The sequence below is a fragment of the Gopherus evgoodei genome, chromosome 10, assembly GCF_007399415.2.
Source record: "Gopherus evgoodei ecotype Sinaloan lineage chromosome 10, rGopEvg1_v1.p, whole genome shotgun sequence".
Taxonomy (NCBI): domain Eukaryota; kingdom Metazoa; phylum Chordata; order Testudines; family Testudinidae; genus Gopherus; species Gopherus evgoodei.
Window position 1 is genome coordinate 42,270,959 of NC_044331.1, and position 13,179 is coordinate 42,284,137.

Below are 13,179 nucleotides of genomic sequence, written 5' to 3' on the forward strand. Positions count from 1 at the left end.
GGAAGCCTGACTTCAGTACCAGACAAATTGGTTGAAACTTTAGTAAAGAACAGAATTAGCAACACATAGATGAACATTATTTGTTGGGGAAGAGTCAATATGGCTTTTGTAAAGGGAAATCGTGCCTCACCACTATATTAGAATTCTTGAAGGGGGTCAACAAACATGTGGACAAAGATGATCCGGTGGATATAGTGTACTTGGACTTTCAGAAAGTCTTTGACAAAGTCCCTCACCAAAGGCTCTTAAGCAAAGTAAGCAGTCATGGAATAAGAGGAAAGGTCCTCTCATGGACCAATAACTGGTTAAAAGATAAGAAACAAAGGGTAGAAATAAATGGTTAGTTTTCAGAATAGAGAGAGGTAAATAGTGGTGTCTTTTATGATCTGGAAAAAGGAGTAAATAGTGAGATGGCAAAATTTGCAGATGATACAAAATGACTCAAGATAGTTAAGTCCAAAGCAGGCTGCGAAGAGTTACAAAGGGATCTCACATAAATGAGTGACTGGGCAATAAAATAGCAGATGAAATCCATTGTTGATAAACGCAAAGTAATGCACATTGGAAAACATAATCCCAACTGGACATACAAAATGACGGGGTCGGGGTCTAAATTAGCTGTAACCTCTCAAGAAAGAGATCTTGGAGTCACTGTGGACGTTTCTCTTAAAACTCAATGTGCAGGGGCAGTCAAATAAGCTAACAATGTTAGGAGCCACTAGGAAAGGGATAAATAATAAGACAGTAACTATCGTAATGCCACTATATAAATCCATGGTATGCCCACACATTGAATACCCAAAAAATGATATATTAGAAAAGGTAAAGAGAAGGGCAACAAAAATGATTAAGGGTATGGAACAGCTTTCAGATGAGGAGAGAGTAAAAACATGGGGACTGTTCAGCTTGGAAAAGAGGCGACTAAGGCTTTGGCTACACTGGCACTTTACAGCGCTGCAACTTTCGTGCTCAGAGGTGTGAAAAAACACCCCCCTGAGCGCTGCAAGATACAGCGCTGTAAAGCCTCAGTGTAATCAGTTCCGCAGTGCTGGGAGCGCGGCTCCCAGCGCTGCAAGCTACACCCTCAAGGGATGTGGTTTACGCGCAGCGCTGGGAGAGCTCTCTCCCAGTATTGGCGCTCCGACCACACTCACACAAAGCGCTGCCGCATCAGCACTTTGAAATTTCAAGTCCAGCCATACCCTAAGATGCCTTCGCAGATGCCTTCGCGGTCCCTTGGAGTGAGAGTCTGAAGTACGCCTTTACACTACCACTCATCCACAGAGTCCTCCTCAAGGTTCGCAGGGACAAAGCAGTGAGGATTCTCATTGCACTGGCTTGGCCCCGCCAACATTGGTTTATGACTTTGCTAGAACTGTCAGTGGCCGCCCCAATTGCCCTGCCCCTGCACTGAGATCTCATCATGCAGGACTGTGGGCGCCTGCTCCACCTGAACCTGCTATCACTACACCTAATGGCGTGGAAGCTCTGTGGCTGAATGCTATGGAGAGTCAGTGCTCCCTTCAGGTGCGACAAATTCTCACAGCCCGGACTGTGGTTTTGGAAAGAACAAAACTGCTACAAAAGGAATGAACAGAACAAGTAATCATCAAGTGATTCATCCCGTCATCCAGTCCCAGCCTCTGGAAATCAGCAGTTAAGAGACACCCAGAACAGGAGGTGGCATTTCTGACCAACTCAGCCAAATGACTCCTACCTGCCTTCTATGGTAAGCTTGTGAGTCACCTAATGTGTAATGGACGTGAACAATCACTCGAAGAAGAAAAAATGGTTACCTACCTTTTTTGTAACTGTTGTTCTTCGAGATGTGTTGTTCACGTCCATTACACTTCCCATTCTCCTTCCCCTCTGTCAGTCACCGGCAAGAAGGAACTGAGGGAGGGTCTGGTTGGCATGGGTATATATGCACCAGCATGATGCTCTGCTCTGGCGAGGGCTCCCGCTAAGGGGAAAAGTTTCCAACGTCTGTGCATGTGGCGAACGCACACCTAATGTGTAATGGGCGTGAACAACACATCTCAAAGAACAACAGTTACAAAAAGGTAGGTAACCTTTTTTATTGTACCTTGACTCCCTCTGGTGGACATATTTAGCACTGAAGATGGCACCAGAGGTTAAAACCGGACCTGTGTTTCGTAAATCTTATCACACCCTCAACATTTTTATCTTTTCTTCTCACCCTTTCAGGACTTACATTGTACTTATTTATTCTGGGAATACCTCTTTCACTGAGACTGTATGTATGTGTTAAGCTTGGTAAACCCTAACTTTTATTAACATAGACTACACACTTCAGAACATTAAATAGCTTGTTGATCTACCACCTCTTATGTAGGGTGAATCTGGTTTTAGAGTTCAGAGAGGCTGGTTACCATGATCGAATTGTCTTGGGGTAATTTTCAAAAGCACCTTTGTAATTTAGGAGCACAAATCTCACTGACTTTTATTGATCACTTAGGTGCTTTTTGAAAATCCCACCCTAAGTTGGACCTTAACTGCATTTATCTCATTTCCTTTGGATCTAAGTTGAGCCACTATATTTTTACCATTCGGGCAGAGGTTCGACAGTAGATGCCTTGGAGTTTGTTCAATGTCATTTTTCTTGTGGTCTTCTATCTACTGTACTGTATGGCTTGGACATGTCTACTCCCATTTTTCCACCTTAATGGACTGGAAGAAGGGCTGTGTTTCCCTAATTCTGCTGTTGCCTTTCTATGTGTTTGTCCCTTTCAGATCCACTCATATCTAGCTTAGGCCCACTTTTCCAAGCATGTAAGTGGGGATGTTTCATAGAGGGTTTGTATTATAACAATCAGACATTTATACTTATCGTTATGAAAGAGCCCAAAGCCCTCTGTGTCTGATTCCGATCCTGATCCCACTTATCTCAGTTTTACAATGAACAAGTGCTGATCAGCCTTTGGACTAATATGGGTACTTTCAGTTAAAGTGTCGACTCCTGAACCTTATTGGGATAGACTGGACACCCCAGGGATACACTGGAAAATCCCAGCAGTCGGAGCTGGGATGTCAGGCAAGATGGACTGTGGGCTGACCCCGTATGGCTGCTCTTATGTGTATGCTCTTATCTGGACTTGCTGCGCTGATCTGCAGTTAACAGGTCTTGTACCATCTTTGTCACAAACCATCATGGTACATGTGTGATGACACTGCGCAGTTAAAGAAAGGAACAGAAAATAAAGCATTATCTTATAGATTCATAGATTCTAGGGTCAGAAGGGACCAATGTGATCATCTAGTCCGACCCCCTGCACAAAGCAGGCCCCAGAACCCTACCCATCCACTTCTATAAGAGACCCCTAACCTATGCCTGAGTTATTGAAGTCTTCAAATTGTGGTTTGAAGACCTCAAGCTGCAGAGAATCCACCAGCAAGTGACCCATGTCCCATGCTGCAGGGGAAAGCGAAAAACCTCCAGGGCCTCTGCCAATCTGCCCTGGAGGAAAATTCCCTCCCGACCCCAAATATGGCGATCAGCTAAACCCTGAGCATGTGGGCAAGACTTACCAGCCAGCACTCAGAAAAGAATTCTCTGCAGTAACTCAGATCCCATCCCATCCAACATCCCATCACCGACCACTGGGCATACCTATCTGGCGATAATCAAAGATCATTTGCCAAAATTAGGCTCTCCCATCATACCATCGCTTCCATAAACTTATCAAGCTTAATCTTAAAGCCAGATATGTCTTTTGCCCCCACTACTCCCCTTAGAAGGCTGTTCCAGAACTTCACTCCTCTAATGGTTAGAAACCTTCGTCTAATTTCAAGTCTAAACTTCCTAGTGTCCAGTTTATACCCATTCGTTCTTGTATCTACATTGGTACTAAGCTTAAATAATTCCTCTCCCTCCCTAATATTAATCCCTCTGATATATTTATAAAGAGCAAGCATATCCCCCCTCAGCCTTCTTTTGGCTAGACTAAACAAGCTAAGCTCTTTGAGTCTCCTTTCATATGACAGGTTTTCCATTCCTCGGATCATCCTAGTAGCCCGTCTCTGAACCTGTTCCAGTTTGAATTCATCCTTCTTAAACCTGGGAGACCAGAACTGCACACAGTATTCCAGGTGGGGTCTCACCAGTGCCTTATATAACGGTACTAACACTTCCTTATCTTTGCTGGAAATACCTCGCCTGATGCATCCTAAAATCTTGTTTCAAGCTCTACGAAGGCAGCTGGGTGGGTGGTGTGACCGGAGAGCCCATAGCTCTGATCTGGCAAGACACATCTAGCTACTGCACAAGGAAATAGTTAGAGCAACCAGAGCATCATCCAATAACTAGTTTAGCCTTTGCCCGTAACTATTTCCCTCAGATTATTTATTAACCATTCAGCTGCACCCAGGATTTTTCACCTAGACACAGCAAATAAACTATGGTGTTAAGGGCAGCACTGGAGGCCACCTGGGCCCAATCAAGTTCCCCTGGGGTGACATCAGGTGTTCCTTTCGCAGGGTTGAGATGCAGCTAGAGCTCCCAGGGCATGACTGAAACCCTATGGTGGGGCTCAGGAGACTGATCATGGGTCTTTTTGGTGGCATCAGGGGCCCCTGGTGGGAGGCAAGGGATGCCTAGCTCCCTGTCTGGCTAGCTCCCTTGTCTGCCTCATGCTCTGTGCCCATTTGCAGACAGACAAGTGCCAGGCAAAAGATTGCAAAATGTTTAAGAGAGAAAAGCTACATGAAAAAAACAATCAGCAGGGGGTTTGCTTGCTTATGATTGACAGCAATGGAAGGAACTGGTATAGCTTGGGGAGGAAGGGATATCCTTCACCTAGAAGCCAAGCTGCCAGTGTGCATGTCTTCTGAAAGGAGGGTCCCAGCCAGCTTGGCTGTACAGTGCTGTGAGAAGGATTTTTGGGTGAGAACTATCTTATCAGCCAAGAAGGTAACTTGTTAAGCAAGTCTAGGCTCTAGGATGAGTGTTACGATTTTATGTTGGATGTAACCATTTGTTGCCAGCATATCTATGTGCTATTACGTGAACCTCTGGGCTTTGTTAAATAACAGTATCCTTGATTTCATTATAAATAAATGCAAGTGCCGTGAGTTAAATGGAGTTGGGAGCTGAGTTGGAACTGGTAAACCGTGGGCTCACTGCTTCTTTGGAAGCTGCTGACTGGTGAATGCGGCAAGTGTCCAGTGGCTATGGGGCGGGACGTTCCTGAGAAGACTTGGGGGTTGAGGCATGCCTATCACTAACCTGCAGAGTGACAACTGGGTCCGCGAGGCCAAGATGGCAGGGCGTGTGTTAGCCATGGCCAGCAGGGTTGACAGGCACAGACAAGGCACAGACAAGGCACAGACAAGCCTCGTCATGCTAAGGACAAGTGGTAGTGAGGTGCCTGCGACCCTGGGTATCCTAGGAAATGTCACAGAGATGCCACTGCTCCCTGTCCCTCTGCGTCTGCACAGCCTCACTGCTCCAGTGTGGTCCTCCTTCCATTCCACATCCTCCTCCTTGTCAGGCAATCCTGTGCGGTCCCTGTCCCCTCCCCTTGCGATCCCACAGGGTCCATGTCCCCTCCCCCCTCACCAGGTGATCCCACACAGTCCCTGTCCCCTCCCCCTCTCTGGGGAATCCCATGTGGTCCCCATCCCCCCTGCCCATCTCTGTCTCTCTCTCCATGCAGGTCACTCATCCATCACTTTATGTCCCCAGCATAAGAATTCCTTGCCCAGCACCACAGACTGAGGAGGGACAAGGTTGTTTCCCAGCTCCAGGGCCTCAATAGCCCAGGTAAGAGCTACTTCTGGCTTTAGTGCTCTTGCATCACTGAAGCTGGGTGGGTGATGGGAAAGTTCCCCTGTATGGGGGCTGACTCAGGACTCATGGCTGGGGCTGTTTTCCCTGTGGTATTTTTGAATGCTAGTAAATATGGGGGTTTGGGTTGGGCCCTGGGGAAGGTTTGAGCCAGTTCCTTGGGACAAAAGCCAACATTCATTGTGTGTTACAGTAGCATCTACAGGCGCCCCAGACAATGTGCGAGGAGAGAGAGAGAGCTTGATGACAAGACCAAGGAAAGCGGAGATGTGATGGCTGCACATCAGATTCCTGAAGCTGGTGAGTGGGATCCATCATCAGCCCTTGTAGCAAATGGGCTACACAGATCCCTATCTGAGTTTGCCCCCAGGTGTACAGACTCACAGGGGGACAAATGGGGGGCAATATATAATGAGTCAGGATCACAGACCCGAGTAATAATAAGTTTGATAGTATTCATCACCATACAAATTTTGACAGGTTTCCATGCCCCTTTTAGGGCTTATGTCCTGCCTTCCCACCCCCCCGTTTCCGTTGGCGCCAAAGTGTGGCACCATCGGCCATTTTGAAAAATTGTGTGTGTGTGTGTGTGTGTGTATGTATGTGTCTGAGTAGGGGAAGTGTTGCGTATGTTGGTGGTTGGTGACATGAAGAGAAAAAGGTTGAAAGAAAAGTATGAGAGAGTGTAAAGAGGAAAAAAGAGAGTTTTAGTAAGGTTTAGAGGAAAAAACGGAAATTTGAAAGGAGAGAGGTAAGTTATTGAAGAAAAGAGGCTGGTTATGAAAGAATAGAAAGATTTTTGTTTTTAAAGGGTTAGTTAGTTTGAAAGAAGAGAGATTTTTAGTGAGTTTGAGTAAGGAGAGATGATGGTTAAGGCTTAGTTTGACAAGCAAGTAAAGAATAGAAAATTTTGAGATAAATGTAAAAGGTGTATTAAATATCAGGGTGGGTTAAGAAAAAAGTTAAATAATATTGAAAACTAGGTTTATAAAGGGAATTTACTATGGCAAAACCTGTTTGGTAAGCACAGGATAAAAAAGCACTGAAACTATTCAATACCAGCGTAGGTTAAGAAAAAATCATTTAAAAACATTAAAAACTAGGTTTAAAAAGGGAATTTACTATGGCAGAGTCTGTTTGGTAAGCACAGGGTAAAAAAAGTGAATAAAAAACATTGAAACTATTCAATACCAGTATAGGTTAAAAAAAAAAAGAGCCTCCTTTGCAAAGGGCAAAGATAGACAGCACATGGTGGAATCAAAAAGAGAGAGAGAGAAAATGACGTTGGCGCCAAAGTGTGGCAGTGACGGCCATTTTGAAAAAATGTGTGTGTGTGTATGTGTTTGACTAGGGGAAGTGTTGTGTATGTTTGTGCTTGGGTACATGGTGAGAAAAAGCTTGAAAGAAGAGTGTGAGAGAGTGTAAAGAGGAAAAAAGAAAGTTTGAGAAAAGTTTAGAGAAAAAAGGAAAGAGAGGTTATTGGATGTGATTGAGTAAGAAGTGAGGCTGGTAAAGGCAGGATATTCAAGCATAGAAAGAGAGAATTTAAAGAAAAACAGAAATATTTGTTTTTAAAGGGTTAGTTTAAGAAAAGAGTTAAATAATATTGAAAACTAGGTTTAAAAGGGGAAAGGCAAAACCTGTTTGGGAGGCCCAGGGTAAAAAAGTGAATAAAAAGGCATTGAAACTGTTCAATACCAGTGTAGGGTAAGAAAAATGCATTGAAAACATTAAAAACTCGGTTTAAAAGGGGAAATTTACTAAGGCACAACCTATTTAGTAAGCACATGGCCAAAAACTATAAAGGAGTACTACGAAAAAAGCATTTAAAATGATTAAAAACTACATTTAAAAAGGGGATTGACTAAGGCAAAGCCTGTTTGGTAAGCACAGGGTAAAAAAGTGAATAAAAAAGCATTGAAACTGTTCAATACCAGTGTAGATTAAGGAAAAGAGAGGTTAAAAAAAAGGAACAGGACAAGAAAAAAGAGCAAAGAGCAAAAATAGAGAGCACATTGTGGAATCAGAATGAGACAGAGAGAGAAGCAGGCAGAGCCTGTTTGGTAAGCACAGGGTAAAAAAGTGAATAGAAAAGCATTCAGAATCAGGGTAGGTTAAAAGAAAGAACAAGACAAGAAAAGGGAAAAGAGAGCCCCTTTTGCAAAGGGCAAAGATAGACAGCACATGGTTGAGTCAGAGAGAGAGAGAAAATGAGGGAGAGAGAGAGAGAGAGAGAGAGAGAGAGAGAGAGAATTCTCACCTTTTACGTCTTTCTGTAGAATGAGGGTATGGCTACACTCGAAACTTCAAAGCGCCAGTGTAGCCATGGCCTGAGGCAACTTCTCTGGTTCAGATCCTCTCTGACTTGTTATCACCGCCTTTGGATCAGCCCAATCAGAGGTGGTTTTACAGCAGCGTCATAGAATTCATTTTCCTGAACCAATTCTAGAGTTCCAAAATTTTAAACAAGAGCCAACTCCCTCCTTTCCCCCCTCCCCTCCCTTTTAACGGTTTTATTCTTATCTAAAGAAACAGACGCCACAGCATTTTCCTGCCATGTAGCCCTTTTACAGAGGGGTTTTTATAAAAGTTAAATCCATAAGCTTTTAGTAACACACCATTTTTAAAAGTTTTTCCCCTAGGTTTTAAACTAACAGGGTTTTTTTTTTTGGTTTTTTTTTAGTGAAAACAATGTGAAGCTGCAGCAAAGCTCCTGTTAGCAAAGCAGCCTCTCTGAGTCAGTGGATTTGCAGGGCTGGAGACAGAGGAGTGCGAGACTGGCTGGCTTCAGGCAGGGGGGGTGCAGCAGGGGTTGACTGGAGACAGGGCAGAGGGTGCAGGCTGGGCAGGGTGTGCAGGGCTGGTGCGGGCAGCGGTGTGTGGCAGGGGTTGGCTGGAGACAGGACAGGGGGGTTGGCAGAGCCTGGCTGTGGGCACGGGGTGCAGAGCTGGCTGCAGGCAGGGGGGGGCGGACTGGTGTGGACAGGTCAGGGGGTGCAACAGAGGCAGCTGGAACCCCAGCCCTTTAGGTAGCCCCCAAACCTCCTTCTACCCCACCCCGGACCTTTTAAATAGCCGCGGGAGCGCTGGGGAATGCATGGGGGAGGTGGGGTTCCGGCGGCTATTTAAAGGACTGGGGTGGCAGAGGCCGCTGGAGCCCCGGCCCTTTAAATAGACCCTGGAGCCTCTCACTACCCCAGGGCTCTGGGGGCTATTTAAAGGGCCCAGAGCTCCAGCCAGGGCCGTGGGGCTTGCCGCGCTCTGGCCGGAGCTCCAGATGGGAGAGCGGGGCTTGCCGCGCTTCAGCCGGAGCTGCTAGGCTTGCCGCACTCCCGCTGGAGCACGGCAAGCCCCGTGGCCCTGCTCTCCCGGCTGGACCTCCAGCCGGAGCGCGGCAAGCCCCGCCACCCCGGCTGGAGCTCTAGCTGGGAGAGCGGGGCCGCGCTGCGCTCCCGCTGACGCTTCGCTCAAGGGAGTGGGACCATGGAAGACCCCAGAGCAGACTGCAACCGGGGACCGGGGTAAGTTTAAAAAAAAAAAAAAAAAAAAAGATGCCTAAGGTGCGGGGCCCTCTTAGGTGTGGGGTCCGATTCCCGGGAATCGGTCGAATCGGCCTAAAGCCGGCCCTGTCTGTGCTTACTAAACAGGCTGTGCCTGCTTCTCTCTCTGTCTCATTCTGATTCCACCATGTGCTCTCTATTTATGCTCTTTGCTCTTTTTTCTTGTCCTGTTCTTTTTTTTAACCTCTCTCTTTTTCTTACCCTATACTGGTATTGAATAGTTTCAATGCTTTTTTTTTTTTTTTCACTTTTTTTTACCCTGGGCCTCCCAAACAGGTTTTGCCTTTCCCCTTTTAAACCTAGTTTTCAATATTATTTAACTCTTTTCTTAAACTAACCCTTTAAAAACAAATATTTCCTTTTCTCTTTTAAGTTCTTTCTTTCTATGCTTGAATAACCTGCCTTTCCCAGCCTCTCTTCTTACTCAATCACATCCAATAACCTCTCTTTCCTTTTTTCTCTAAACCTTACTCAAACTTTCTTTTTTCCTCTTTACACTCTCTCACGCTCTTCTTTCAAGCTTTTTCTCTCCATGTACCAACACTTCCCCTAGTCAAACACATACACACACACACACACACACACATTTTTTCAAAATGGCCGTCAGTGCCACACTTTGGCGCCAACGTCATTTTCTCTCTCTCTCTCTCTCTCTCTTTTTGATTCCACCATGTGCTGTCTATCTTTGCCCTTTGCAAAGGGGGGGCTCTCTCTTTTTTTTTAACCTACACTGGTATTGAATAGTTTCAATGTTTTTTATTCACTTTTTTTACCCTGTGCTTACCAAACAGACTCTGCCATAGTAAATTCCCTTTTTAAACCTAGTTTTTAATGTTTTTAAATGATTTTTTCTTAACCTACCTTGGTATTGAATAGTTTCAATGCTTTTTTATCCTGTGCTTACCAAACAGGTTTTGCCATAGTAAATTCCCTTTATAAACCTAGTTTTCAATATTATTTAACTTTTTTCTTAATCCACCCTGATATTTAATACACCTTTCACATTTATCTCAAAATTTTCTATTCTTTACTTGCCTGCCAAGCTAAGTCTTCACCATCATCTCTCCTTACTCAAACTCACTAAAAATCTCTCTTCTTTCAAACTAACTAACCCTTTAAAAACAAAAATCTTTCTATTCTTTCATAACCAGCCTCTTTTCTTCAATAATTTACCTCTCTCCTTTCACATTTCCGTTTTTTCCTCTAAACCTTACTAAAACTCTCTTTTTTCCTCTTTACACTCTCTCATACTCTTCTTTCAACCTTTTTCTCTTCATGTCACCAACCACCAACATACACAACACTTCCCCTACTCAAACACACACACACACACACACACTTTTTTCAAAATGGCCGATGGTGCCACACTTTGGCGCCAACGGAAATGGGGGGGGGTGTGTGGGAAGGTGGGACATAAGCCCTAAAAGGGGCGTGGAAACCTGTCAAAATTTGTATGGTGATGAATACTATCGAGCTTATTACTACTGACACATGCCGGCTGCTCCAAGGGCATGCAGCAGCCATAACTAAGCTAAATCAGCTGGCTAAACCCAGTGTCCCCCAGGGAAACTTTATTGAGCCCAGATGGCTTCTGGTGCTGCCCCTGAGGCACTAGTTTATTTGCTGTTTCTGGAGAAAAACCTGGATGCAGCTGAATGATTATTTATTATAATCTGGGGCAAGAAGTTACAGGAAAAGGCTAGTATTCCATTTCCTCTAACCACTTCCTCATGCAGCAGCTAGAAGCTTCTAGCTAGATCAGTGCGACAGGCTCTCAGGTCAGAGCACCCACTCAGTTGCAGGTTGAAACAAGGTAACGCGTTACTTGTTCTGTTTGGTTCCTTTTTCTAACAGTGCAGCGTCACTATGCACACACCTTGGTGGTTCTGTGGCAGGACTGGTACCAGATTTGTTAACTGCCGATCAGCACGAGAAATCCAGATGTCTTTAACTTTTTTCCATTAACAACTATCTGACTTTGGCTCATACTGCTGCCCCTCTGCAGTGTGTGTCTGTGTGTGGGCTCTCCCCTCCTTGCACTGTCCGGTCTGCACTGATTTGAAACCAGATGCACTAACGTGGGGGTGGGCAAACTAACCCCGTGGGCTAGATCCGGCCCTCGAGCTCACACTGTGGAGCGGGGTCTGGGGCTTGTCCTGTTCCAGCTGGGGCGCAGGGTCAGGAGCTGCACAACCCAGTTCCCAGAAGGCGTGCCATGTTGCCGCGCTCCAGCAAGCAACAGGCAGGCAGGGGGGCCTTTGTGGGAGGGAGGGTGGAGGAGAGGAGGGATGTGGTGAGTGGCAGGCAGTGGAAACCTTGAGGGAGGGAGGGTGGAGGAGGGGAGGGGTTCAGCAGGCAGTAGGGGGTGGAGGAGGGGAGCTATATGGTGGGGTTCTCAAGGGGGAAAGGGTGGAATGACAGGCGGGGGGCCTTTAGGGGAGGAGAAGTGGCGCATAGGAGGGACATGGCAGGCATCGGGGGCAGGGGGGAGGGACCCAGCGGAGAGTCTGGGGCAGGGCTGTCCTTACCCATACACAAAGTATGCAGCTGCATAGGCACCAGGAAATGTGAGGCACCAAATTTCCTGGTGTCTGAGCAGCTGCGTGCTGCTCCAGCCCCTGCTCCACTTCTTCCCCAGGGCCCCCGCCCCTCCTCCACCCCCAGCCCTGCCCCCACTCTGCTGCTGGTGAGTGCTGGGGGGTGGTTCCCCCTTGCCCCCCAATCCTCCCCCACAGACTAGCACCCTCCCACCCCCCAAGGGATGGCCCTGGTCTTGGGGGAGGGAGGGGTGGAACGACTAAGAGAGCAGCAAGGGAGGGAGCCAAGCATGGGTGGACCTGGGGTGGAGTGTGGGTGGCGCCTTGGGGGAGGAGGTCGAGTAGAGGCAGGGCCTTGGGGTGGAGCAGGGGCAGGGCCACGGTCCAGGCGCCAGGGGAGCAGTCCGGCATTTGAACAGCTTCCCCAAATGCCAGAGCCATGTGCTGCCCATGCCATCACACACTGAGTAAATATGAATTAACCACAAGCCCATAATTAAATAAGATGATAAGCTACAGTGCACAGACACAATTTAACTGAGGGGGAGAAACATGCCTGATGGGAACAAAGCGAGCATAGCAGGGCTGAGCATCTGCCCATTGGATCTATGATCCACGCACTCCTCACGCTGTGCAATAGTCCAGCACCTCTTGACATAGCTGCCTAGCAGGATCTGGGGCAGCTGTTGGGAGACAGGGATGCAGGCTCATCTATGGAGCCAGCTCCTTGTTCCTTTTGGCTGTGGGTGCAGAGAGCTAGGGTCAATTGTGGCTGTCCCTGTGTGACCTGGGGCGAGGCACTTCATCTCTGTGCCTCAGCTCCCCTGCGGGAATGTTGTGAGGCTGCTGTGCTGCCTTTCAGGGGTGGGAGATGACTCCAGGTGCGTTGGTGGGGGCCTCAGATGCTAGGGGAATGGGAGCCAGAGCAGACACCGCCCAGTGTTCAGGACAGAGCTAGCTCAAGTGTAGGTGGTTGGTTACAAAGCCACCTTCCAGCCAGGAGACACAGCAGTGTCCTTGCCCTTCTATTTCCCCCCTCCCCCCGGCAGTGCCATATGTCCCTTGCTCTGTCTCACCCTCCCCTTCCAGTTTCATCCTGAGCTCTGTTTTTGTTTTTACAGATGGGCAGCATTTTGACATCTCAGGTGAGTGCAGCATGGTTTCTTCTCCCCTTGCTCTGCCCCTGCCGCGACCCCCCCCATACCCCCCGCTGCAGGCCAGAGCCAGCACGGACTCTGCTTCACAGGCTCTATTGTCACGCTAGCCATGTGTGGCC